General features: G+C 39.4%; 1 non-coding gene across 1 annotated transcript; it reads right to left on the reverse strand.

The window, feature by feature from the left end:
- Positions 1–304: 304 nt before the first annotated feature.
- On the reverse strand, positions 305–8,733 carry LOC102304966. Its single transcript, XR_006053179.1, has 2 exons — positions 8,290–8,733; positions 305–3,052 (listed from the first exon to the last, which is right to left on the reverse strand). It is a non-coding gene; the product is annotated as an uncharacterized LOC102304966 (transcript).
- Positions 8,734–23,912: the final 15,179 nt, after the last annotated feature.

The raw sequence follows: 23,912 nt of genomic DNA on the forward strand, positions 1-23,912 counted from the left end.
TTCTTCTTCTTCTTCTTCTTCTTCTTCTTCTTCTTCTTCTTCTTCTTCTTCTTCTTCTTCTTCTTCTTCTTCTTCTTCTACTACTAAATTGTAACACTGGGTTCATTATACTGCTGCAAAACCAAACATGCAAATAGTCCGTTTATTATGCCTTTAACCACTAGTGGGCATAATTTTATCAAACAATGTCACACTCTTTATGACGTTTCATTTTGTATAACTTTTTGAATAGCTGTCGAGGACGATTCTGTAAAAAAGGAATAGTTGCACAGCTGATAGCACTACCCACCACAAAAGCAAATCATTTGGGGGTTAAAAGTTGCAGGTTTTATTCATATAGCAATTATTTATATTACAAATGTATAATAGCAATGCCAAGTACCAAAATCAGGTGATTACAGTCGAATCAGTTGCAGAATTGAACTGAATAAAGAACTGAAGGATACCATCTTAATATCACACAAAGTTAAAACTAAACACTACTACTAAACAGACTAAAAGTTGATGTTTGCAGTGTAGATGCTATAAAAGAAATGAGCACTTTTCTGAAACAAGCTTCTTAAGTCAATTGCAAGCTCCTTTTTATTCTATTTTTGTGGACACAGCACCTTTCAGGGTTGCTGGCCTTTCTTGAAATAGAACAATAGAAAGAAGAAAAAAAAAAACCCCAACGATGAGCAGCGGCTGAACAGTGACATTCTATTTTGAGTTAAACAATGGCACCCTCTAGTGGGCGATTCTAGGAAAAGCGTGTTTCTCCAGCTAAAATGATAAGGCAATACTTGAGTCAGAGTTGGATGTGTTCCTCTGTTGGATAACAAATGAGATGAAATGAATGTGTGGGTGTCCGTGAGCACCTCAATAATGTCTGTTCAGCAAGCTCAATGTTCTTACTCCAGGTTTGCTGCTTTAGTAAAATACATGAAGAAACATGATTTAAACTGGAACTATTTAGACACTCCTGCTTAATGACCTTTATCAACCCCCCCCCCCCGAAACAAAAACAAAAAAAAATCACACACAAACTATATTGCTTAACAGATAAACTTCTATAGATCTACAAAGAAAAAAAGAAAACATGAAACAAGCATTCTTTACTGCTACACATTGGACAAAAATCAGGACATATTCAAATTCATTGCAAGGACACAACTGCCTCATGGTGTCCAGTGTCCAGAAAGCTGTCAGACAGTCACGTTTCTTCTCAATTCTAGAACATTCATACATGTGTATCACACCTGAAATATGTCCCGATGAGTTTGGAGAATTGGTCGAGAGCGAAGCTCAACATGCTAGCTATTCACCACAACTTATCGCACCAATGACATTAAAATTTTCCTTCTGTTTCCTCACTACTCGGCTGCATCTTCTCCCTCAGTGTTAGATCTGGGAAAGAGTACGCTGGTTTCACTTAAAGAGCTTTATGAAAAGGGTAAACAATTTAAGTGAAAAAGCTTCATAAATTGTTACTAATTACTAGTTAACCCCCCATAATTTACAAGTTCCTGCATTTCATTTTTATAGACATTAACATCAGTGACTTCTAACATCTGCCTTCAAACTTCTGGTTGATATGGTCAGTTGTGGAAATTCAGAGGTGAACGTTCCCCAGCATTTAACTCAGTGTGAAGAGTCTGAAGAGTGTGGGGTCATTTCTTTTTAAAGAAACCATGGTGGATTTCAGTCCTGTAGCCACTAACTTTACTGGTTCCATTGTTTGACCCAGTAGTTCTGTTGTGCTTTAATGGTGCCACATTTTGATTCTAGTAGAATTTGTTTTGTTTTATGTTAATAAAACCATACAAACAAACAAAAAGTTGATAATTTTGTTTGAAAAACAGAAACAAAACAATGTGGTTCCACATTTCTATTGGAAAGAAATAATATCCACATATTGTTTTAGTTTGTTGAAATCTGAAATATCTGCTGATAAACTATAACATGGTGGTAAAAGAGAAAAAGAAATTCTTTAAAGCCAGTCTGGGAATTCTTATTTGAACCAGTCATTTGATGAAGTGTTTCTTTGTGCCCATTATCATAGTGCAAAAGTTCAACTATAATTAAATGCATTCAATGCAACACATGAAGGAAAGAAGAGAGAAAACTTTTCATGGATATTTGATCACCGGGACCTGAAATGATATTAATTTGAAAAACTATTTATTGCACTACTAGTATCACCACTCAGTGGGTCTGGATTGTTAAAGCATTGAACTAAATATGCTATATGACACATTTATGCTGTCATAGCTCGTGTTCTATCCAGTTTCTGCTTGGAGCCTGAGTTAAAGACACATTGCTGTGTAGATACAGTCCATGTGTGTGTCTGAGCTGAACTGTAGTCCAGGTGATCCAGTGGTGTTTATAAGGTGATGAGGCAGGGTTTCGACTAAAAACAGAGACTAGACTAATAGACTAAACAGTTGTTCAAATCCCTGTAACCACCTTTTGTCCTACTATCAGCAGCATGTGTTTGACAATCACCAAAGCTGAAAACAGACTGAAAGTGCCTCAAGATACAGATCTACCAGAGATCCTTGGCTGGATTTTGTGTTGTTTTCCTTTCCTTCTTGTTGACTGATTGGACCGTTTGAACAGGGTATGTATTTTTTTCTCTCATAAATGCGTCTGCGTTAGTCTTTACATGTTTGTGAATCTTCATCTGTGTAATGTTCACTTCTCAGTCTTCTGGTTCTCATCCCTGGCAGGGCCACTCCCAGGAAACATCTCTGGGTTTTCCGCCAGTGTGGCTCTCACTCTTTTCTTCTCCTTAAACCTCCCAGAATGTGACACTTTGACGTGACGCCCCTTACTGGCTGTCGTCTTGTCCACGATCTTCCCCAGTCGGGCTTCCAGCTGGGCATCTTCTGTTTGGGCAGCAGCTCCTGAGGCTGCACTTGAACGATGCTGACTGCTGGGTGAGTTGGACACAAATTCTGGAGAGATTTCATACAAAACCTTTGGTTGGGATTTTTTTCTCCTCATAAAAGTGAGCTTCCACCAGCCTGTCGATGACTCTGCCATGATGAATAAAATGTGGGGTGGAATAAACCTTAAGAGAAGAAAAAAAATTAATTAGGATGGCTATAAGAAAACTAGAGACTCGTTAATTTGTTATAAATAATTGTATTTAATAAGAATAATGTGCATGTGTGGGTAATAATTTCTGTTTATATGTGTGTTTGACTGTGTATCTAAACACTTTCTGCCCATGGCATTGTTAATATTTCAGTGTAATCCAATAGTTTCCACATTTCGTGGCTACGGACATACTCATATTACTATATGTGCGTGTGCCTGCATGTCTGTGTAAAAAAAGCTGAATAAGAAGGCAAACATATAGGAAGTCATTGTGATTAATCCCCAGTGTGTGTGTGTATGTGTGTGTGTGTGTGTGTGTGGGGGGGGGGGGGGGGCATGTCTGATGTCAAATGATATGTTACAGCTTTATCGTGTTCCTGGCTGTTTGTTCAGTGTGATTTTTGGAGTCACGATGAGCTGACAAACGTGACATGTGCGCTGTAAACTTCATACATACAGTGTGATTAATCCATGAATTATGGCACTAGTAGATTAAACAGTAACAATCACAATAATATTAATAATAACAGTAATAATAAACAGAGTGCAGGTCTATAGTAAATCTTACTATACTTTACTGTTAGTAAATAACCATTCTGGCCCAGATTGAAATATCTACCTATAATAATGACTGAATGGATTTGCTGTTAAAGTTACAATTGATATACTCAAGGATGGGAATTGAGAACCAGTTCTTATAGAGCTTTGGTTCCCAGCAGTTCAGTTCCTTGGAATTGTTAGTCTGCCTGCTTATCAGATAGACTTGCACTTTGCGCTGCAATCAGCTGATTTCAGTTCAGTCTCTCAGTCTACAGACATTGGACATTTTATTTTTATTGCACAGAAGCACGAGTTACAGGGTGATCTGTCCATAACAGAAAACTCTGGCTCTTTGCAAAGATCTGCACCAGACAGCATGCTAACGCTAGCCAAGAACCCAGAGTGATATTAAAAGCTGAGTGACCAACCCCAGCCTAGCAGCCATGCACTGGACTTCAACAGCTAACAAACCGATAACCAGTCAGGTAGCAGCCTCCATTTCTATCTGTTCAAGTTTCTGCAGTAGAATCACTGGAAGTCTCAGTGGGCTTGTTTTCATCTGTGTTTTGAGTCGTCCACATTGTGTTAATACCCAAATACTAAGATCATATGTGTGTCCTCATTAGGGAAGAAATAACCCCAACACTGATCCCAGTAAACCTCCAACATGCACGAACATTTTTATAACGTATCTATGTATCTGATTGGCAGCTGTATCTAATAGTTGTTTGATAGATGTTACCTCCACTAACTGTACTCGCTGAGGTGAACCCCTTGACCACTTGTGTGTTTTTAGTGCAATAATCCCTATATGGGCCTGTGTGTTGCACCCATACAGTTTATTAATGTATCTTTTTAACTAAGCTTGGTTGAAAATTGGTCACTTCATATTTCAAAAAGCAAACTAACAAGTTAATTTAATTACTGTACATTATTGGGTAATACAGTAATATAATGCATTACTGTATAACAATTGTGTTGATAGCTGCATTACAAAGCTTTTCAATTCTTTGCATGATGAAGGGTTTAACGAAAAACACAACAAGAGCTCTCTATAAGCATCTACATCGATAACATGCTAACAGAAAGCTAACAGAAAGCTAGTCAGGAGCTCAGAGGGATGACAAAGCTAAGTGACCCCAGGCGAACAGGATAGTCAACTCTCAATACTTTAAAAGATTCTTCTTCCTTTGTGTGTGTGTGTGTAAAAAAACAGTGTGACAGCAAGCTTGTTGCATTGTCGTCTCTATTTCTACCTGCTCATGTTTTTACAGTATAATTGCAGTTGCAGTCACTTTGGTTGGTTTGCAGCTTGCTGTGCATTGTCAGCTTTGTGTTTATACTTAATAACTAGATGGAGGAATTGAACTTGCTGTGAAGTTTGACCATCCTGCTGTGAAGCCAACAGTGCTGCCCTGCAATAAACCTGACATGGCATTTTCTTATCATTTAATCTTTACTGTTATACCTACTGAACATTAGCACGCTAATACTCTCATGTGTAACTTTAGACAGAGAGAAGCTAACTCCTTCCCATGGCACTCAGTGTTTATGCAAAGCTAAGCTAATTTTCTTTTATCTTTTATCTTTTCTTTTCTTTTACTTTATTCTGTGTTTTGCATACAGATTTGAGATTGGTACAGATCATTTATCCAATTCTCAGCAAAGCAAGAAATAAATCCAAACTATTCTTTGGCTGCAGTAGACTCTGATTAAAACTATGCAACAATATGTGGACAGTACAGGTGATATGGTGTTAAAGTCTCCTACATGATCAAATGGTTCCAATGAGCATAATGATGGGCGTACTGGGCGGGGCAAAATACTATTAAATTTAATATAGGTAAAAGGGGAAAAACAGGAAATCACCCAGCTTGATTCACATTGAGGCCCCTTTAAAAAAGATAATGTTCTATTATTTCGGCTTTAAAATGACCTATCAACTAAAGATCACCTAACTCTCCCAGCTGGCATGCAAACTGGCTGCAGGCCAGCTCCTGATCGCCTTGTGGCCCCAGGCAAGTTTTTCTCTCAGCTGAGCAAATAGAAACTGACCACATTGTTTTATTTTGTGTTCCGTTTCTTTTCTACTCGCTCACACACATGCCCTCTCTCTGTTTCAGGAACATATGATACGCTCAGCTAACTGACTGTTGTGGAGCTTCTTTTGTCTCTTTTGATGTAGGTTCTATTCAGCTTTGAAGTGATAGCGAGCATCGACGTCTGAACCACCGTCTTTGAACACCTTTTAACTGCGGCAGCCAATTTCCTGCTTGTTGTTTAAATTTAAATCTTCAATCTCTTTTTTTTTGTCGGCTTAAACACGTATTTGTCACACAATTCCTCGATGCGTCCTCACAACCGGTAGCTCCGAATTTAGGTTATTCTTCTCATCAGGATAAATTGCAGTAAGCTTGGTGAGCCTCTGACTTTTGCTCTAGTGTGATCATCAGATCACATCCCTAATTATTCACATATTTTAAAACTGTCATCTGTAATTTATGCTAAATAACAAATACTGAGATGCTGAAAGAGGATGGTAAGCGTGGTAATGTTAAATTCAAGGCTTTTCCATTTATCTGCATTTGTGGCAATTCTAGAGTCTGTTGGGGCCCTAGGCAAAAAGTAACAGGGGCCCCTCCAAGAATTTATCACCATTGTCTGATGAATGCTGGTCAGAGGGGCCAGCGTTGGTTGTTTGATAATCATCGGGTCACAGCCTGCAGTGGTGGACACACTGAGAGGTTTAGTTTTGTTAAATCAGTCAGGTGGGCCCTGATCAGGTCTCTCCAACCGTAAGCTTCACACAGCCACTGCTGCAGTTTAAAGTTTGTCTGCCTGCTTATTTTCATGCAGCACCTCTGTCTTTAAGGAATAACTGGCTGAAGAAATCTTGACCTGGAAATCCACTGGTCCTGAAAAAATGGGGGTAATTTATCAAACTAGCTGATGAGATTAGTGGACTGATGTCACAGATGCACATTGTTAACCAATAAATGTTGCTGACTAAGATAATGGCGGCCAAAGTCCAACTTGAGGCCTTAAAACAGGAGTCCAAAGACCCGTGATTGTGAGGATTCTCTGCCCTGTAATGTACACACAAAGTAGAGATTCATGCATTTAAAAGCAACTTCGTGGCACCAAATGGTCAAAGTCCACAAAGGAACCTTGAGGTAAAACAGTTAATCTAGAAGGGATCCTCTGCCAAGCTCAATGCTGTGAGTTTCAAATTGAAAGAAAAGGAAAATTAAGATTGAATGGGTTCTTCCTTTAATGATGCTCCACAACGCTCTATTCAGTTTGGCTTGGTGTCTGTTGTGTTGTAGGAAGAGCAACTGTCCTGTTAAATAACAAAATCATACATTTTTAGAAGATTTTTTGAACAGATTGGATCACTACTGTCACTGCAGATATGATGGTGCTCTGGGTGTAGTCTCTGCATTAATAGCCATAATGTTTACGATATGTGAGTGTGTGTGCGAGAGAGTATTGTACCTGGCAGGTACTAGACCAGAGTAGTGCTGTCAGATGATCACACAAAGCAGACATTAAAATGCATGTTCTTACAACCACACTGTAGTTTAACAGCTCTAAGGAGCACATCTCTACAATCCAAGAACGCAAATGTTTTGTACAATCAATGAGCAGATTTATAGATGCACATATGTTATGTATGTCCAGTAAATGTTGGCAAATTCAATGACAACTGGACTTTATGTGTCTGGATGAAATTGATAGACGTACCTAAGAAACCAAAAACCCACAGATCACTGATGAATGTAACGCTTTTTTTTAATGTATTGAATTAATCCAACTGGAACTTTTAATAGTCAAAGATTGAATGCAGGGTGAGAAAATGTCCGAAGCTCAGAAACATTTCCTGATTAATGCATAAAAGCTTACTAACAAAAAACGATGTTCCTGCAATTATCAGTGTTAAATAGCTTTGGGATAGCAGGGGAAAAACAAATGTGTGGTCTGAGCTCACACTCTTCTGCCTGTGGAAAACCTACAATGCCAACGTTTTCTCACATTGTTTGTGGGTTGTTTGTGTAAAAGTTAAGTCAAAACGTATTTTGGCAGTGTTGAGAAAAATGACAATATTTGATCATTAAGTGAGAATCTGATACGGTGCTAATTTAAATAAAAAATTAAGCATTAACAATGTAGCCAAAGTAGCAGAAAATAAATAAAAGCAGTGTTTCAGCAGTCCAGTGACTCTGCTCGCTCACATTTTAGCATGTCAGCTTTCTACTGATGCAGAAAGGAAAGAAGTAGTTTATTAAGATGCAGCTACTTAAAAGTAAAGTAAAAAGTAAAAATAATTTTATTCAGTGGTTCCTAATCAAATGTACTGACTGGACCTTGCTTGGAATTAGATGAAAAATAGAAAAAAATATTTGAAGAAAAATCTTTTTCTACTTCTTTTTTGTTTTCTAATCTTTATCCTGTTTGTCAAACATTAACTACTGTAATGACATTGATAAAATGTATTACTTTAACAACGCAAGGACTTTAGAGCTGCTAACACCCACATGACAAACGGCCACTTCTATTTTTTAAGTCTTCAGAAGGCAACGCGTACATGGCAACAATGCGCTGCAGCTGTCATTTTTTCAAATCTCAGTTTAGATATTTTATTAAAGGCAGAGATGATTCTGGACTCACCTGCTGTAGTTGTGTTTAGCAAGTTTCCCAATCACTTTCCAGCCTCTTTACTCCAGAATTTAGGCTTCCAGGCACAAAAGTTCAGCGTTCACTGTCCTGCTGACCTTTGTTTCACCGCTCTCTCAGACAGAAAGTGGGTCTGAGTTTACAAGGCCCAAGTTAATCATAAGCTGTCTTGGCAATCTGGCAGAAACATGGAATCTAATGTTTCACTTGACAGTTTTCAATCCTCGTTTCTTCATACAAGAGTGTCCGCAATCCATTTTGTTCCCGCACAACTACCCTAAGAAAGATTACACCTGCATCAGGAGGCCGTGTGGTTAAATGAGGACGTCTGACATCATCCAGCCCGCTAAAGGTCTCTCTAAAAGGCTCCAACTCACAGACGATACAAGAACGAGAGCTAACTCACTCGTTCAGTCATGTCTTTGTGTTCATCTCTGTATTTCCTCCTTTTTTTCTGTTCACTGCCCTGTCTGTCTCTTCTCAGGTGGTGCATTACAGGTGCTGCAGTTGGCCCCTCCCACTGACACACACAGACTGCACTGTGTGTGTACAATATTAACCACATTTCACTTCCTGACCTTAAACTAACCTTCACTTTATCTCAGCCTACATCTTTCTCTTCAGGTTTCATAGAAAACTTTAAAACTGCCAAAGTATGTCAGCAAATAATGATCCAAATTTACTGATAACTTTCATGCAAAACATATGTTTTGATTACCGTAGTCTAGCAATCAGTGTAATTATTATTTATTAACAATGATACCTATAATGTCAAACTGAAAGCTAGACTGACTCAAACATAACAAAGCTGGCTATTCATACTGTACCCTTGTTTCTCACAACATATGCAGAAGTCATAGTAGCTTTGGATCCCTGTAGTTAGTACTTGGTTGCTATAATGTTTAGTTTGTTGAGCTGTTCCTAGACAGTTGATAGTTTTATTTACATGGTCAGTAGGAACTGCTGTTAAGTGAGTTCCCAAGGTTCATTGTAGTATTTACTCCTTCACACTAGCTTTGAGCCAATGGACATTCTGACATAATGTAACAGACCAATGCTACATTATATTTCTGTAATCAACCAGATGACAGTAATTTGTAACCTGTACTTTGAGCAAAATCTAAGATATTGCAGACGCCTCTGCATGGGTGTCATATCTGTACACCATAATCAGTCTGTATCAGATACTTATATGTTAATTATCAACATTTCCTTATTACTCTGACTGGAAATTCAGCACCATTTATGTGATCATTCTATGCAAGTTTAATGTTATCTTTATTTCACACAAACTGATACCGGTTTTTAAAAATGCAGAATTATGAGCAAATAAATCTCAAAGCCAGACCTCTGTCTCGCATTTATGACTTGGTTTCTTCAAGATAATGCATTCACATTCTTTCTCCAGCGAGGTGTTTACTGCCTAGACTAAAGTTCAGTGTGTAGTTTGGAACTGTGCCTTTTACAACCCTGATGGAGCTGAACCATCCCCTGAGGATTAATAATGAAGTAAATGAAAATGAAAAGAAAGAGGAGGAACTTGGAAATCACTCGATGTCACAAGTGTGCAGATAGTTGTCCTTGAAACGCTTGCAATTCTCCCTCAATGTTGGATGGAGAAGAATGCAGTGCAAAACTAAAAGAAAATATATGACATCCGCTTCTTTTGATTTTGGTGCAGTAGTTTTGGAGCCAGTATGCTCACTATTCTCAGTGAGCCCCTCAAGTATTTCCCAGGAGGACTGTGGAGGCCACAGAGTCAAAGGACAGAGTACTACACATAACAGACACAGGTGCTCTCCTAAAGGCTTTTGATTATCTCCAAATACAGAAGCAAGGGTAGGGTTATGTTAAGTATCATCACCTATACTGAAACATAAAGCCAGAATCAACCTGGCAACAACCCCAATCCGGCCCACTGGATGGTTTTTGGAAATGAGAAGGAAGGAATCAATTTTGGACCTTCTACTATAGAAATGTATGTTTCTTAAAAAGGTGATCTAAAGTAAAAACAAAACAAGAAAAGGACCAAATTAACAAAAGCTTTCTGTTTTACAATTACAGCACAGTCTGAGGAATGACCTACCAAAACTTTTTCTGTAATCTTATAAATTAAATTCTAACAATTTAAGCCAAAAGAGCTAGACTGAAAGATTTCTTTTATTTTACGACAAGCAACATTTCTTTATCCTTTCAAAAAAAAAAAAAAACAAAACCCTGAGATGTAATGTTGAAATTTTTCTTATATAGTGAGGATTTAGTTAAACTTCTGTACAACAATAGAAAGGAGAATTTCACTGGTCTGCACTGGTCTGCTCCACTTAAGATCAAACTGGGCTGTATGCGTTTACCTCTGAACACAGGTCAGGTCACTGGCAAACCACTTAGGGGTAATGTTATGGTTAGATTGCACTTTAGCCACATAATAAACAAGCATATTATCAGAAACTGGAAGATGTTACCTTTCAAGTTAAATCTTTTACATTCATCTTGGCCTAATAGTTATTTTTTTAATAAAAAAATAGATGTGGATCCAACCTTAACCATACACTATCTCTTAACATGCACGAGGTGGCTTGGTACCTGTGTAGAGGTAGTAGGTTAGATTCTGTGTTTGTTTAATGTGTGGTTACAATGCAACCTAACCTTGCCCCTAAGTGGTTCGCCTGTCAGCTGGTGAATTTTAAGATGTCAGCTGAAGTCATCATAATGTTCAGTGGGTAACAATGGAGCAACTGAACGTAGTATTTCAGGAAACAAATGATGGGGAAAGAAAGTGAACTTGCTAACAACAGAAGAAATGTTTACGTGGTTATCTTTCATAGTCATTGAAACTGCATATTTCTTTGTTGACTAGTTCAGTACATGAAAAAATCTACACAGTTAACACAAGGTTTTCTGTTGTTACCTCCTACTCTAGTACTTTTCTTTGTTTTACTTGTTTGAGACTTTATGGAAGTACAATACTCAAGTACACGTCACACGCACACTTGTCTCTATTGGACATGTAGCTGTTGAACATGGTGAAAGAAAACTGTATCTTCTCTGTCAGCACTGACTCATGCAAATCAAGAACAATAGCAGCCCTGTGAGCCTAATCAGCATGTCCTAATCTCTTTATCCAGGCTATGGTGGTATAGTTAACAGCAGATGCATCGATATGAAAAAATAGTGATATGTACATGTTAAAACACCTGTTATAATGCAGCCTTTAGCAGAAGGTAAGTATTCTCTAAATGCATTTTAAAATAGATCACATGGTGGAAACTAAAGCTGTCAGATCTTTATTAAACTAAAGCAGAATTTCTCTGACATGCTGACACATTAAGATTAAACAGCTTTAATGAAGCATGGCTGACCTTCTTTTCTGACTTTATTATTGTTATAAAAATGTGGCGCTGCTTTTTAAGTTAGCTGTATATAATAAAAATCATCCCAGAACACATGCGGTATGTTCTAGATGTGCAATAAGGCTGTGCAATTTATTCATAGGTGACACAGGCTTTTAGAATATAACTCTATATGTATATAGAATTATATATTATTACACACTATCCACCCAGCATCCATCCTGTCAAAGTAGGTAAAAGCCCCAAGGTCCCCTCCCTCCAAGATGACTGGTTGTCCATTCTTATAGTATAATGAATGTAAAAATAAGTTGTAAAACGTCAGTATAAGAAGTAATGAGTAAAAATGCACATAAATTACATTGCTGTGGTAATTTATCCTGTAGACTAACCTGCTCCGGGGGAGGTCAGGTTCCATTTTAGAGATATGAAATCACCAACTACTGACCAACCTCCTCAATCCCCCAGAAAATAGCATCACCATTCCTGGACGTTCTCTCTCAAACACCCAGGCCTATGGTAGAGGGCCTGCTTGAGGAAGACATACATACCACTCCCTGAGGTTTGTGTTCCTGCCAAAAGTGTTGACTCACCCAAGCAAATTCATTTCATTGAATTCGCGTGTTCCAATCACTTCCATGATTGTATAAAATCAAGCACCAAAAAGACTCAGGAACTCGGTGAATTCCAGTTTAGTACCAAATTCAAATTCAAATTTTATTTGTCACACACACAACCATACACAGTATGACATGGGGGTGAAATGCTTGTAGCTGTGCAATGCCCAACCATTAAATGACAGAAAAAAAAGTTTTACAATATTTACAATTTACAGGTTACTACAAAATTTACAAATTAACTTAGGAATTTACAGTAAAGAATGTGCAAACAGCAGGAGAGATTATAAAGATTATAAATTATAGGAATTATAAGATTATAGGAAATGTGTGGTGGTGCGTGTGGTGACGTGTGTGAGAGTCCAGTCTTATAGTGACGTGTGTGGGAGAGTCCAGTCCTACACCTGGTTCAGGGCCCGAATAGCCTGGGGGAAGAAGCTCCTCCTCATTCTCTCTGTTTTGGCCTGAAGGGAGCAGAAGCGCTTCCCAGACCTCAACAGTGAGAAGAGTCCATTGTTGGGATGGGGGAGGTCCATCATAATCTTCCTAGCTTTGGACTTGCACCGCTTGGTGTAGATGGACAGCAGGTCAGGGAGCTGTGATTGAATGATGCGTTCGGCTGAGCGCACCACCCTTTGCAGATCTCGTCTGTCCTGCTTGGTGCTGTTCCCAAACCAGGTGCAGATGTTTGCCGTCAGGACGCTCTCGATGGTGCAGGAGTAGAAGTTCTTGAGCACCTTCAGTGGCAGATGGAAGTCTCTAAGTCTTCTGAGGAAGAAGAGATGCTGACGGGCTTTCTTAACCAGGGTGTTGATGTGGCAGGACCATGACAGGTCCCGAGTGATGTGGACACCCAGGTATCGGAAACTGTCCACTCTCTCCACTGGCGTGCCACTGATGATGAGGGGTTTGTAATTCCTCGCCTGCTTTGTAGTGAAGTCCACGATCAGCTCCTTAGTCTTGCTGATGTTTAGGAGGAGGTTATTCTCCTGGCACCAGGTCTCCAGGTTCCTAATCTCCTCCAGGTAGGCCGTCTCGATGTTGTCGGAGATCAGGCCCACAACAACAGTGTCGTCAGCAAACTTGACAATGGAAGTGGTGTCGGATGTGGCTACACAGTCATAAGTGTACAGTGAGTACAGCAGGGGGCTTAAAACACAGCCCTGAGGCACCTCAGTGCTGAGTGAGATGGGGGGAGAGACTTTTTTTCCCACCCTCACTGATTGGGGTCTGTCTGTGAGGAAGTTGAGGATCCACTGACACAGTGATGAGCTGAGTCCTAGATCCGTCAACTTGGTGAAAAGCTTAGAGGGAATTAATGTGTTGAATGCTGAACTGTAGTCCACGAACAGCATCCTAACATAATTCCCTCTGCCAGTGTCCAGGTGACTCAGGGATGTGTGGAGCAGGTGAGATATGGCATCGTCTGTGGAACGATTAGTCCGGTAAGCAAACTGAAATGAGTCGATGGTGGCAGGAAGTGAAGAAGTACCACCACCTACACACTCGTTCACTACGTCCGTTGAACTAGCAGACCAAAAAGGTTGAATCTTTTCAACTCAGCCTGTCTTTGCTTGACCAGTGCCACTTCAATAAGAGCTATGGTGATACTAAGTGCAATAATCCTTTCTGTCATTGTTGTATTCTTACTCAGTTGTATATAGCATTTGTATTTGTATTCTATTTTTATCTTATTGTATATTTATTTTATTTTATTCTACTGTATATAGTATTTTATTTTATTCTACTGTATATAGTATTTTATTCTATTCTGTACAGTTGTGTACTGTATTTATTCTTATTGTATCCTAATTTTTGCCTCATAACTTTTGCACTGTCCATTTCCTGCTGTGACAAAACAAATTTCCCACGTGTGGGACTAATAAAGGTTATCTTATCTTATCTTATCTTATCTTATCTTATCTTATCTTATCTTATCTTATCTTATCTTATCTTATCTTATCTTATCTTATCTTATCAGCAAACAGCTCAGTCTAGTTGCTTCTGTGTTCAGATGTAGTATTTTAAGGCTTATAAAAGAACATATTTTCTTACACCTTATATGCAAACTGCTTTTAGGTGTGTTCATGGTAGCTGACTGGTGCATATCTAATCAGTGGTGTTTTTAAGTCTCAAATGAATTTTGTTTTTAAACAGACTTAAAAGAGTGGAGTTGATATGTGACATTTCTGTGTGAATACTGATGTAATGGGATTCTCCATTTCACAGACAGTACAGAGTAATAACACTCTTTTGTAACTGATACATTTCTCTTACATATATTAACATACCAGCTTTAAAAAACAACAAAAATCATGTTTACCTGCCCTGGTCAGGAAGGCCTGGGTGGTGTTGTGCACATATTTTGGTTGAACATTGCCATCCTGTGGTGAGTTTTGTAAAGTGCATCTACACAACCTGCTGAACTCCCACATGGACTCTGGGGAACGTTTGTCAGAGACAGCGTAAGACTGATGATCTTCAACAAACATTTTCAGAAAAATAAAAAGGAGTCCAGTGCAATGTGTTGGTGGCTCAGGCTGTTATATTGAGTATGACAGCTGCTTTCAGCTGCTCCCTTATTTAAAGGGAAGGGTCATCACAACAGATGGCCTTCCTGACACAGCCCCAAAGATTTGTATCTCCTCCTGGAATACAATGGGGAAATCTTTCACTTGTTAGGCAGATGTGTAAATCATTAAACTATAGTGTTACCAGTCTATAGTACTGAGTCATTATTACTTATTCATATTTGTTTAGGTGCAAAAATGGAACTTATGTAACCTCTCGACTCATACAAACCTTTTATTTTTGTTTGAAAGTGGTGAGTGGACGAGGTCAGTGATAAGGGCTGGGTCATTCTACACTTGGACGATAATTTAGGTTTCAAAAGTGATACAAAATGGACCCTTTATTTTATTATCAGTTATGTATTTAAGAAAAACAAGTAATAAATGTCACAGTTGCTGTGTGGATGTGGAGAAGAGGGGACCCAAACATGCAGGCTGGTTGAGGATGTGGACGATGTTTATTATGAGAACAGGATGAAAAGAACATGAGAGACAGACTGACTAATCTCAGCTGAAAACACACATGTGAAATGGATGATTCAATTTCAGATAAGACTTAATCTATATGATATCAAACAGAGTGTCTGGCTCCAGCTTCACAATCTGGTGAAGCAGTATTGCACCTGACTCAAAGAAGCTCTTCTCCAAACCGTCCTCAGTCCAAAAGTGCTGCACAAACCTTAACATTAAGGCTAATAGCTGGGTTTTCCTGTATCATCACCACAAATCAGTGGTGGAGAACATCTTACTGCTTAAGAGCTTAAGAGTAAAAGTGGACAGTATCCTTGATTTTTACCATAAAAAAGTAATTGACTGCTTTTCAGTTTTAGTTTCCTTGTTTTCCACTGAGTTGTCATAAACCAACCCAGTGATGTCATGTTCTGTAATGGCACAAGGTGGCACTAAACATGCTCTTAAAACTTTAAACACATTTCTTAAAGACGGCTTCACGGTTCCCTTCACCTGTATGTTGATCGAGGTCTGATCCAATCTGCTATCAAGAACACTCTCTACCACTTTGTCTGATTTATTCCAGAATTCCTCTCTCTCCTCTAAAAGTGTGACTGTGGCACATACATGTTGACAACATTCAAATTCTCTCCTGCTTCAGATTCTTCATCCTGTCTACTTACACAACACTATTCACACACTCTAAGTAAGTCAGAATTAATCAGACCCAATATCCTGAGCCAGGCCTGTTTTTATAAACATAAAAAAGTGAAAATAAAAACAAACCAGGCCAGTGTCTCCTTTCTGAAAAACCAGCATCAAGGAACCAATACCATGAAATAACTTATGTTTACGGGTGGAAGCAGGTGGCATCTGACAAAGCAACATTTCATGATGCATTTGGATAAGAATGCCTTGCAGCTTTCTAACCTCCCCATTTTTACTTATGTATCTCTCTTCATCATTATAATTTCTTTCACACTGTCTTAACACCTCCATTGTTCTCCACCCATTGCATTCTCGCATATTTATTCGCAAGGCAAGATTTTTAAAAAACACTTCTATCTCCTACTACAGAAAATTTTACACACACACACACACACACACACACACACACACACACACACACACACACACACTTTCGTCATTAACACTTTAAGACAAATTAAATGTTGGTCTTAATCCAAATTCCATCCTTGTATTCTATCACACACACACACCTAGACACACCTAGACACACATGCACACGCACATACACACACATATAGTGGGCAGTACTGTGCTGTAGGAGGATACATTTGTCACTGTGGTAATGCCTGACTGTGTCTGAGGAGGGAAAGAAGAGAGGGATGCAAATGGAAACGTGGCAGAGACAAGACAGGGAGGTGAGTAAGGAATGATGGAGTGGTGAAGGATGGAAGTCAGAGAAGCAATAAGGATGATAGGGTCCTGAGGTTAAGAATGGAGGTGTGGAAAAAAGGAAGGATAAAGGAGTAGAGGGAGGAGGAGAGAGGAGGCATCATTAGTTCTCTTTAGCTTCCATTATGAAGATTAAAGTGAAGACTCCCTGTTTATCTTAACCCTTTCTTCTCCGTCTGGGCTGGACTGCTGAATTTCATGTTGCTTTCAGCACTTCCTACTAGCTTTAAGCACACGTTCAATATGCCTCAGTTTAATAACATCCACCAGATTACCGGTAGATGTTAATCCTAACTTAGGGATGGCATAATGAGGTTAGCCTTACTTTCATTACATTTTTGAATATTTGGGATTTGGGAATATTTGGACTATGTCACTTAATATGACAAATAACTTGTTGTTATTAAGTATTTCACTAAAATGCAACTGAATCATAGCCTTGAACCTAAATGTGCTGCTGGATACCTGCTGAATGTTGACATTAAACCAAACAAGTTCTGAGATCCATCCATCCATCCATCCATCCATCGTCATCCGCTTTATCCGAGGCCGGGTCGCGGGGGCAGCAGCCTAAGCAGAGTTCTGAGATCCATTTTTTAAAAATTTACCTAAAAGCCCAAAAAGTTTAAAAATGGATAAAAAACATAATGTAAAAAAAACACCAACCAACCCTTTTTGTTCCCTTGGGGTGGCTCAGGAGGTGGAGCAGGCCAATCCCTGGCTCCTCCAGTCTGAATGCCAAAGTACCCTTTGTTAGGATACTGAGCTCTGAGATGCTCCCGATGGATTCGTCGTAGTTTGAATGTTAGATATGAGCTACTTAGATATAGAAAAATGATTGAGTATTAATTTGTGTAAGAGGCTTGTGAGAACGTGTTCAAGCAGAATAGTAAAGTCCTAAATAAGAACCAGTCCATTTGTTTGAGCTTTTTTCTTATGAATCATTTTGTGACACTGATAGGTGATATATAAACTTTACATGTTCAGGTATTGCAGGAAAGATGGAAGAGTTTTTCCCAGAATGTTTCAAAATCACCTCTTTGATGACTCATTCACTGTTCTTGATAGAATAAACACTGTAGTTTGCTCAGTAATAGTTTAGTACAGTTTGAGTCGTATAGTTCAGTTTACTAGTAGCTCAGGTGGCAGAGCAGATCAGCCACTAACCAGAAGGTTGGTGGTTCGATTCCAGTCTGCATGCCAAATATCCTTGGGCAAGTTGTTGCTCTCCGATGCATCCATCGGAGTGTGAATGTGTATGAATGTTAGATACTTAAGCTTAGAAGTGATTGGGTGAATTAATTAGTTGTATAAAGTGCTTTGAGTGCTCAGACAGAGTAGAAAAGTGCTATATAAGAACCAGTCCATTTACTAATCACTGGGAATTTGCATCTTGACTGATATGCTGCTGTTATTTTGACATTTATTAATGTTGAATTTACATGAACAAATAGCTGAGATAACTGAGAAAGTTCTCATTTCCATTTTCAGATATCTGCTGGCGTCTTAGTGATACTGTCCTTTGGCATCAGTGTGCTGACACTCTGGTCAGGGTAATAGTGAGTCTGGTGTCAAATACTTACATTTTAAAAAAACAAGTTCCAGCAGCACTCCCAGCAACAACTGACAGCAGCAGCATTCTGGTCCTCTCCTTGGCCTCCAAGCCCCTCCAAAACTCCAAGCCTCGAGTTTTCTGTAGTGAGGCGTTAGTGTTGCTGTGGACATCAGCCTATTTGTATGTAGCTTGTTTATCAAGAGTTAGTTAGAAGTTAGAAAGGTTGAACTGCCTTTTAGGACTGCCAGTTCTCTTTATTATTTTGGCCTTGCTTTACCCCTTCAAGTTGGAACAACTAGGAAAATTGGTGAGCGTTTTAAATCCCCTAAAGAGAAGACGAAAGCTTAAAAACCATGTTAAGGAGATGCTAAATTAATCAGCCTATAGTCTACCCTCAACAGACATAGAGGAGAAGTAACTTTAAGAAGTTAAGAGGCCATCTTCAAGAAGAGAAAGCCAGCATGGGTTCACTGAAAGAGGAAAAAGTGCAGAATAATCAGATGATGGCGCTGAGCAAAGAGCAACAGAGGAGCAGCTAAAAGCCTAATGGTAAAGCTGCTTGCATTAATCCAGTTTGACTCATCAATAAGAGTACCGAAGTGTAATAAAAATGCCAGTCCATTTTCCATTGACCACTCACAGAACCTTTACACTACACGCCCCAGTTTACCATTCACATACTTTTACTGTTATGAGTGGAGGAGAGAGAAATTAACTTCCTGACTGGCTTAAAAACTTTGATTATTATTGTCCCATTCTGAGCCTGCAGGGTTTTAATGCAGGATGTTATCCAACGGAAAGCCTTCACGCAGTCGGAAATATAGAGAATAGGGTTCCTTGAAAGCCATCACTCATGTGCTCACAGTACAAACGATACTCCAGAGGGTCAGAGTGCACCCTGACTGGACTAGAGAAAAGTTGTCCTTTTCTGAACATCTGAGACGCCCAGTTCAGGGGAACTTGCACCAGAAGATGCAATTTTTAATCTGGTCACCATATTGTGTAGCTGTCTGCTCTTTAAATTGTACACCGACTACTTTGTATCTAGCTTTGCTTGAATGAATTTATTTCTTTGGCAAATGGCACATGATATAGTGTCAGCCTTGGAATATGTAGATTACTTAATTTGTAATCTTTGTAATATTGAATAAATAAAAAAAATAAAATGCAAATAACAGGTTTATATGCAGGTTTTCACATACATTCATTATTCGAGGGATATGTAGCTGCCTAGATAGTGGGTAGGCTCATCTGCACACTACATTTATCTTGGCCAAACATGTACTCACACACCAACACACATTCACACATTCACATTCACCCAAAAAACCCAGACCATGTGAAGGAAGTGGCGCAAATTTAGATTTTTGGAATATTTGTCTTCTTTAAATTTGTTTCTCTTCTCTTTGTTTCTCATGTGCGCACACATCACCAAAGAGCATGCATTAAATCATGCCCCCTGCCCCCATTATCATGCATGTGAATTCAGTCTCTGTTGGCTGTCCAGCTTTGTCTTTATGCTGCTATGCAGATGAGCAGTTAATAAATCTGGGATAATGAGTTCATTACTTGGCGACACACACACATGCTAAACATACATACACACATAATATGATTTGAATAACAACAGCCACAGTTTGGCTCTGTCCTTAAATATGACATGGACTGTAATTATAAGTATTACAAGAATATAATATGAATGTTTCAAAATGTGTGGCACCACGTGCAGGTCTGTGCTAATGTTTTTTTTATGAAAACACATAAAATATATTTAGGTGGTAAGATAAACTTCACAAAAGAATCTTTAGTTAAGTAAACACATACTACTATAAAAAATGAAATTACTCAAGTTAGAGACTGAGCCATTTAAAATTACAATAAACAATATCTGATTAATTAAATAACTCAGCCACCAGGGGGCCACAAGCCTTCTACTTCTACTTCTAGCACCCTGGATAAATGTTGAGGGTTGCATCAGTGCAACTTGGGGATCATAAACAATAAGATTTCCATACTGGAATTTTTTGACATGAGTTTAACAATGAGTACCTGGAGTCCTGTTGGCCACCAGGAAGCCAGTGGAAACTGTGCATCCGTTACCCATAGACAAAGGAAAAAAAGAGGGGGAGGGGATGGTAGGAGGCAGCAAGAGAGAAAAAAAAAGGCAGGACTGTGGGAGGAGGGATTCCAAATGTAGGGACTGAGAGACTGGTGATTTTAACAGATTTCAGTGGGCTTACAGGTGAAAAGAATAGAGGTGGCAAGGAGGTGTTGGTATGGAGGAATGGAAGGTGATGTATGAGAGTGGAGGAAGGTGTGCACAGGCGGACTACATCTCAGCCAGAAGGTGTGATCTCAAAGAGATAGGACACTGAGGTGGCAGGTGACAATGTGCGTATGCAGCATCATATGGTAATCTGTAGATTTACTATGGACATCAAAAGAAGGAAGCAAGTGGAAGCGGAGACAAGGACTAAGTTGTGGAAATTAAAGAAGATATAAATTTGCAAAAAATAGTAAGGGCTTAAGATGTCTAGGAAAGGACAGCTGAAGTACTCAGGGAAACTGCCAAGAAGGTGTTTGGTGTGTATGGACAGAGTAAAGAGGACACGGAGACAGTGGTGGAATGAGAAAGTAAAGGAAGATGTCAAAGGAAGAAGATAAAAGGATGGATGGAGGGCAGTATGTAAATCACCAAGTGTGGAGTATTAGTTGAGTATTAGATGTGCAGAGCTGTAGTATATGTACATAGTGCAAGGGAATGAAACTGTTGAGCCGCATCATGAAGCAACAAGAACGAGTTTTTAAGCTAGGTTAAGAAACGAGGTAACAATCAGCGAGCAGCAGTATGGATTCATGCTGAGGAAGAGCACTGCAGATGCAATGTTTGCTTTGAGAATGTTCATGAATAAATATAGAGAAGGTCAGAAGGAGTTGCATTGTGTATGTGGGGATCTGGTGAAAGTTTATGCCAATAGAGGAAGTGTGGTACTGTATGAGCCTGGTCCATCCAGTGGCAAGGTTGAGAGACCGGGTTTCTTTATCTATAACTATACAGCAACATATTCAAAATAAGAAGTAACCAAAGCTTTAAATACATGTTATAGAATACAAGCTAGGATATTTTTATCTACAATATAGTGGTCTAGAAATACAGTAGAACAGTGGGAGCACAAATTTATAAAGTTACATTTCCCCACTGTTACTGTCTGTGCTCTGGTCTAATGTCTTTGGGCATAGTGCTGCAGTACTTTTAGATCACGGGTCTCCAACTCCAGTCCTCGAGCTACTGTCCTGCAGCTTAGAGATACATCCTTGTTCCAACATAGCTGAATCAAATGAATGGCTTGTTACGAGGCCCTTGCCAAACTTGATGGCATGATGAAGAGGTAGTTTAACCATTTGATTCAGCTGTAGGGATGCATCTATAAGCTGCAGAACAGTAGCTCTCGAGGAGTGGAGGTTTTGTTGATCTGAAGGCAATGACAGGCAGACTCAGCACATATGATATGAGTAGCTTATTTAAAGTGCTCTCCACGACATGTGAAACTTTAACCAAAACCCCCCCAAATTAACTCATAATAAGAAAAAAAGGAAAGCTCATTGTGTTTTCAAAAAGCTCAGCTCTGTGCTGCCTTCATACTCTAGCCAGTGCCACTAGCTTAAGTCACCACTACTAAATATAAACAAAGGAGCAAACAGCTATCATGGAAATTTTAAATAAACCGCATACCTTAGACGAGTGTCTCTGAAAATGGGTTTTATTTACATGCTGCAGCATGCAGAAAAACCCTCTGGTCAAACGCCATAGTGGTCTCTAATGACGGCCTGATCTCTTATATACACAGTGACAACACACAGACAAATACATTCCACAATACATCACGTGAGTCTGTGCCTATAGTTCAGTTCATCCTTGAAAACCTTCCCTTCAGAGAGAGAGAGAATTACTACTATGTTTTTCACTTAGCATTAGCCCAGTGTGTGTGTGTGTGTGTGTAGAACACATATGATAGAGCATAAGACACATTTGTGATGCTATTCTACGTGTAAATAACTAAGTGAGAAAGTGATATTATTAAAATATGTGATCATTTGCCATCACACAACATTTACAGTGGCTTGCAAAAGTATTCGGCCCCCTTGAACTTTTCCACATTACAGCCACAAACATGAATCAATTTTATTGGAATTCCACGTTAAAGATCAATATAAAGTGGTGCACACGTGAGAAGTGGAACGAAAATCATACATGATTCCAAACATTTTTTACAAATAAATAACTGAAAAGTGTTGTGTGCATAATTATTCAGCCCCCTGAGTCAATACTTTGTAGAACCACCTTTTGCTGCAATTACAGCTGCCAGCCTTTTAGGGTATGTCTCTACCAGCTTTGCACATCTACAGACTGAAATCTTTGCTCATTCTTCTTTGAAAAACAGCTCCAGCTCAGTCAGATTAGATGGACAGTGTTTGCGAACAGCAGTTTTCAGATCTTGCCACCGATTCTCGATTGGGTTTAGATCTGGACTTTGACTGGGCCATTCTGGATAGGTTTTGTTTTAAACCATTCCATTGTTGCCCTGGCTTTATGTTTAGGGTCGTTGTCCTGCTGGAAGCTGAACCTCCGCCCCAGTCTCAAGTCTTTTGCAGACTCCAAAAGGTTTTCTTCCAAGATTGCCCTGTATTTGGCTCCATCCATCTTCCCATCAACTCTGACCAGCTTCCCTGTCCCTGCTGAAGAGAAGCACCCCCAGAGCATGATGCTGCCACCACCATATTTGACAGTGGGGATGGTGTGTTCAGAGTGATCTGCAGAGTTAGTTTTCCGCCACACATAGCGTTTTGCATTTTGGTCTCATCTGACCAGAGCACCTTCTTCCACGTTTGCTGTGTCCCCCACATGGCTTGTGGCAAACTGCAAACGGGACTTCTTATGGTTTTCTGTTAACGATGGCTTTCTTCTTGCCACGCTTCCACAAAGGCCAACTTTGTGCAGTGCACGACTAATAGTTGTCCTATGGACAGATTCCCCCACCTGAGCCGTAGATCTCTGCAACTCGTCCAGAGTCACCATGGGCCCCTTGGCTGCATTTCTGATCAGCGCTCTCCTTGTTCGGCCTGTGAGTTTAGGTGGACGGCCTTGTCTTGGTAGGTTTACAGTTGTGCCATACTCCTTCCATTTCTGAATGATCGCTTGAACAGTGCTCCGTGGGATGTTCAAGGCTTGGGAAATCTTTTTGCAGCCTAAGCCTGCTTTAAATTTCTCAATAACTTTATTCCTGACCTGTCTGGTGTGTTCTTTGGTCTTCATGGTTTTGTTGCTCACAATATTCTCTTAGACAACCCCTGAGGCCGTCACAGAGCAGCTGTATTTATACTGACATTAGATTACACACAGGTGCACTCTATTTAGTCATTAGCACTCATCAGGCAATGTCTATGGGCAACTGACTGCACTCAGACCAAAGGGGGCTGAATAATTACGCACACCCCACTTTGCAGTTATTTATTTGTAAAAAATGTTTGGAATCATGTATGATTTTCGTTCCACTTCTCACGTGTACACCACTTTGTGTTGGTCTTTCACGTGGAATTCCAATAAAATTGATTCATGTTTGTGGCTGTAATGTGACAAAATGTGGAAAAGTTCAAGGGC

This window comes from Haplochromis burtoni, unplaced genomic scaffold (genome assembly GCF_018398535.1).
Source record: "Haplochromis burtoni strain Fernald_Lab_line unplaced genomic scaffold, NCSU_Asbu1 Contig_678, whole genome shotgun sequence".
Lineage (NCBI taxonomy): Eukaryota > Metazoa > Chordata > Actinopteri > Cichliformes > Cichlidae > Haplochromis > Haplochromis burtoni.